The sequence below is a fragment of the Benincasa hispida genome, chromosome 4, assembly GCF_009727055.1.
Source record: "Benincasa hispida cultivar B227 chromosome 4, ASM972705v1, whole genome shotgun sequence".
In the NCBI taxonomy this organism is placed as follows: domain Eukaryota; kingdom Viridiplantae; phylum Streptophyta; class Magnoliopsida; order Cucurbitales; family Cucurbitaceae; genus Benincasa; species Benincasa hispida.
In genome coordinates this window covers 54,610,456-54,616,455 of record NC_052352.1, presented here as the reverse complement: position 1 = coordinate 54,616,455, position 6,000 = coordinate 54,610,456, and positions in this window count along the sequence as shown.

Genomic DNA, 6,000 nt, shown 5'->3' with positions numbered 1-6,000 from the left:
ACAGTAATTTAATTTACTGGGGAAAGACCACACTCTCTCTTTGATTTTTACTCCAACAATCTTGAATAATCTCTCTACACTCTTGAAACTATACCCAACACTTTTTAAATCTAATAGATTTGCAAATTTTTCGATCGAGACAAGGATTACTTAACACCTGCAAGTTAGCAACAATAGGTTTATGATCAAAGTTATACAAATTTAAATGGCTAACTTAGATACAAGAGAATCTGAATGCCAGATCGTTGTTGATAAGAAATTGATCCAATCTTTCTTGGATGAAGCTCCCATTATAAGTTTTCCTTTTCCAAGTGAACATATTTCCAAGCCGCAATGTTTTGTAGATCCTTGTCAGTTTCATCAATATCATTATCCTCTATTACAACTATTCTTCCTTCTCCTCTTCCATTAGACTTAATTGTCCAAGCATCTTGCTTATCGGCTCCATTACCAAATCTTGGGACACCACAAAGATCACCAAGCGGATCCCTTACACAAGCCACAAGGTTGTCCTATCGCTCATAAGCTTTCCTTCTATGAGAAACTAGAGCCCTATTACTCAAAACTTCATATACATATCATAGTTAAAAACCTATATTAGGAAATTTTAAATTTACGTTCTTTTTCCATTACCATCCAAAAACAAAATTTCAAATACATTCATTTCAAATCTTTCTAGTTCCAGACAAAGTAAAATTTTGTACTTGTGTCAAAAAAACTATCTTTAAACTTTCTAAAATAGTTCAAAAATACCATTACCGTTCGTATTGGATGAAAACTATAGGAATTGTTTGGGCCTCCAACTTCATATAGGTGAAGTGGGCTATTATAACCCATGTTTGGGTTCTAATTATTAATAGTTGGTATTTGCTCTATCCATCGTCATTCCCTTTCAATCTCAAAGGATAAAAATAAAAACACCAACACCTATTAAGCAAAGAGGTTTATGGCACACTGATGTGTTAGTGACTAAGAGGTTTGTGATTCTAATCTCCTACTCTTATTGTTCTAAAAGAACCATTAAACTAAAAAAACAGAGTAGACGAATTTTCTCTTTATTCTTCGGTTTCTTAATCTTCACCTTTCCTAACCCAATATTTTATTTTCCTATCTAAGATGAATCGCTTTGTCAAGAAAGACACGACACTCATGACATGACGCCACAGTTGGAAGGTCATTGACCTTGGAGCTAAACAACCCATTCACACGACTCCCTAGATGGAACAAATTAGTGATTATTGAAATGAGTTTTACCAGAAGGTGAAGGAAAACGTACCCATCAATTCTTTAAAAAAAAAAATTAAAAAATGAAAGTAGAGAGGGAGAGAAATTAATATATAAGTGAGTAATAAGTTTGTCACTTTTTATATCTCTATAGTTGGAGCATAGTGTCTTATCCATTTATTCATTCGACCCAACTTGACTGGACTTTTTTTTTCCGCATTTGATTGTGCGACGGTGTGGGTTAAAACTCGATAATTGATTTTGGGGATTGGAAATTATAATTTCAAAAAAGATATTTCAAGGTGAGGAAGACAGAGAAAGAATAGGAAGACAATATATGAAAATTTACCTACATTTTTTTTTAGATTGAAAGGGAATAAAGATGGAGGGAGGGGGTGACAAAGGATGGAGAGAGAGAAGAGAGAAGTGATTTTCCATTTTATTTTTAATTTAAAAGTGTATAAACATAATATAAAAATACTTAACATAATATTAAAATACTTAATTAATATAGTATGACTTTTTAAACCTATTTTTCAAAACTGGGAGACTAATTGACCAAATTAAAACTTTAAGTACCAAACATACCTGCCAAAGTTCTTTAGGGCGTTCATATATTAAAAGTGCCAACCATATTCCTACCACCCCTAGATAGTTGTAAAGAGACATCCTCTTCAGTGGAAACCCACTGTTTCTTCTTCGAAGCCACTTTGGAAAGCAAAAGTTCTCTCCAAAGCAAAGTATTGCGCTTGAAGAGTTATGCAAGACAATTCCTGAAGGGATCGAATCCTGTAGTGGAAGTGTTCTCTCGTTTGAGATCGCCTTGCATCCCGCAATTCAATTTTTACATTAAACAAATTCGTTGTACTAGACGGAATAGAGAAACACGTAAACTAGCATGCTATTGGGGAAAGAGTTAGAATGCTTCTTACCTTTGTAGTTTCCTCAAGTGCCACAAATCCTCTCTAAGGTTCTAATGAACGGATCTCCAAACGGTCTCGATCACGAACAACTCCTTGAGCTATCTCAAATATTACCACGAGAGTTACCTCGTTATTTCAATAGAGGGATAGGTGGTATCCAACTATTGGGAGAGGGAGAGGAGAAAAGTGTTTTAGAGAGTTGAGAGGATTTGTGGCTTAGAGAAAATTCTGCACAATAACACTAAGGAGTTGTGTATTGTCAGAGTTTTTCTGTAATCAAAGTATGTGTTGCCAAAGGGTCATGGGGAGGTCTTTATATAGAGAAGAGTGAAGCATCTTTCCCAATATATTTTCCTTTTCTATAATTAATTAAATAAAATTTATTTAATTAATTAGTCCATTTAATTAAATAATATTTATTCAATTAATTTGTCCAATTAAATAACACTTATTTAATTTTAATTTTCACAATAATTAAATACATATTTATACATTAAACTCAATTTAATGTATACATTTAATTATCATATACGTCCCATGTATATGTGCAAAAACTCTCTATTAATAAATTCTTTGTGAATCTAATTTACTTGAATTAATTAATTTGAATCTTATTCAAATATTGCTCTCCAATTTAATTATAGATCATATGCATAAATAATTTTATATTAATCACATTGATATATAGTTTCCTCCAATTAATTTGAACAATTCAAATTTTCCTTCCTAAATATTCTCTAGTGAGCTCATGAGGGGACCTAGTAGACCTATAGATCCTAAGCTCCAACGATATGAGATTAATTAGTTGAACTCATTAACCAAGTTAATCGATATTCGTTAACTGTGGGTCACTCTACTAAAGATCCGCAACTACACTTTTCTCACTACAGATATATTTCTATGTCCACTGATATAGACCAATACCAGTAAGTTAGTCCTTCACAAGTGTTCGTAACTCTAACTGGGTCAAATTACCATTTTACCCTTGGGTTACTTCTGACTCCTTAAATACCAGTGATCCTCTAATGAACAACATGTTTATGGTTTCAACCAATAAACAGAAACCCCTTTTGGGCCGATGAGAGGGTAGGGCTTGTTGTTCAAGTCCCAGAGACACCACTTAAGGGAACATTCATCTACTTATCCTCAATGAAGGAAGGAATGGATTCCATCTTGTATTATTATGTTTCAAGCGCTCCACTCGGTCTTGTCCCCAAAATGGTAGGCATATTGGGTCGACAATCTGACCACGCTCACCCATGCAAATCAGACAACCCCTCTGAACAGGAGTTCATAATATACTTAAGATTTAGACTAAGTCATCTAGGTCCTCCTATTGAATTAGGAACCAAACTAGTCAATGGTGTTACATTTAGTGATTACTATTTCGCAGTCCAATCTTATGCAAACTCATTGCATAGGATACCCCCACTCGCGTGTCACCTACATGAATGAGTTGGATCATTACGTTTGTATCAAATACAAAGTGGGTCATATTCATAGCGTTACCAGAATAAGGTACCTAACATTATCCCTATACTATAGACCCTTTAGGTTATATCTTAAACATTGATCCCTGTATGTCTCCACATACAGTTCAAGACTCATAAGACAACCTTAGATGTTAGCTTATTGAATTTAGGGTGATTAAGACAAAATAGACAACAATACAAACAATGACATTTATTGGTTTAACATCTATAACACTTTATTGATGGCGATCAATTAATAACATTTACTATCTACGAGTTTTAGGGCATAAAACCCAGCAATTCCGACCAAAGTCAATATGATTGAAAAATGAATCATTGCTTATCTGTTATGTTTGTTTTGTAAGAAAGCTTTGGAGTCTACTTCCCATGTACTATGGACCTGTAAGTTTATTGATTGACCGATTGTGTATGAGTGATAAAAATGAGAGCAAAAATGGTGTAAGTGCAAATGGTGTAAGTGCAAGCATACATTGTCAATGAAATAATAAATCTTGGAGTATTCCAACAGTCGAATCCCATGAGACTAGTTCAAATTTAAATTCTTTTAAGCAATGAAATCAATGTAACCAAAAGTAACTAAGTTGTGTGAACAGATATAAAATAGACTGAATGTTGATTAAAAGCGGTAAACAAGAATGGATGAATAGGGATATAGTTATGTTTCGACCAACTAGGCAGTATGTCTTGGGCAATCCGACCACATCATACTTGGATAGTAACTTAGTCATGGATAGAACACTCTTCCTATTTGGTCTTGGGTCAAGTTCCTTTTGGAGCTCTAAGCAGCTAATGTCTATACTCCTATGGTTAGCTAGATCTTAGATTAATTTCATGCAATTTCTTTATCCTATGGTGTATCTTATTTCTAAGCTATGTGAAAATCCTATTTTTAGGCTTTTAGTCTTATATTCCTTTGTGACATCAATTTACTTCCTAACCTTCTCATTATTAACATTCCACTAGATTGCTAAATTAAGTGGTCAATTTAACTTAACATTTTTTTTCCATAAATTCAATGAAGAAAATACACGAGTCAAAAAGATATGAAGCATAGGCATTACTCAAGCCATAAAATCCTACGGTATCCACATAAATGAATCCCTTAAAGAATTTAGCTTAGGACTAAGAACAAATGAATGAATTTCATTAGATCATAGACTATGATTACAAGAATAAGTTTCAAAATAGTAAGAGATGAAAAGAAATAAAAGTGCAAAATAAACAATGATAATGCTGGAAAATATAGTAGAAAAACTCATTGGAACAATCTCAAACTCTCTTAATCTCTCCCTAGGGTGAATTCTTCCTTTTCAAGGACAAGTTCTCCTTCTACACACATTTTTACGGGGTAGGGTGACTTAGAGCAACTGTGCTCAGAGAAATTTTCGTTCTTGAAATTTTTCTGTTTGGGGAGATAAGATCTTGTCTAAAGGTGGCTGAATTTGAAAGATGCTTGAAAGAGGAAGCTTTTACTATACTTTTATAGGCCTAAATTAGTTGAGGGGACGCCAAAAATTATGCTCCTGAGGTTTAACAGGAAATTTCGATGCTAAAGAATGACTTTGGATCGAGAGAATAAAAACTATAAACGACTTGACAGAATTTCTATAATTAGGGTTTTGATGTGGGCGCATCAACTTCAAGTAATGTGGGTTGTGACAACAAATTCTGCAAAACAGTCAGAATTCCCTGTAAAAGCTCATAAAATCATTTAAAACTAGTGAAAACCTACTTTGGGTAATAAAAGAACCTTCACATGACTAAGTTATCCATTTAAGACTACATGTGGGGTAAAACACATGTAAATGACAATTTTCACCAAGTAAGACTATCAAAATATTACAAAAAAAAAAATAAATAATATGCTTTTCATGACAGGTATCACTTATAAAGAGAACCTGGCTTCTCTAACTCCCTAACATGGGTCCTTTTTTATTTTTTTTTTTATTTTTATTTGTAGGGATGATTGCCCTATATTTGAGTTCTAGAGGTGATGATGGATAAGCTGGGAGAGGAGGATTGCTGCAAGTTTATTACTCTTATGTGGTATATGTGGAGTTATCAGAACACTATCAATATCAGTGGGACTATAGCGATGGTTGAGCAAATTCAAAATAAGTTAAACATATCCCATGATGACTTGCCTCATATGTGGTCTAGTAATTTGCTAGTTATTCTGGTGCAAAGCTCGATGAATCAAGTCTCACAGTGTCCCTTCAAGTCTTACGATTGGAAGATGAATGTCGATGCTTCTTGGAACTTTGTGGCCTTTATGGAGGGGTAAGTGGATGCTTCGTGACTCTCTAGGGTGGTCTATCAAGTTGTTGGAAGCCCAAGCCGTTATTGAGGGTCTCAATAAT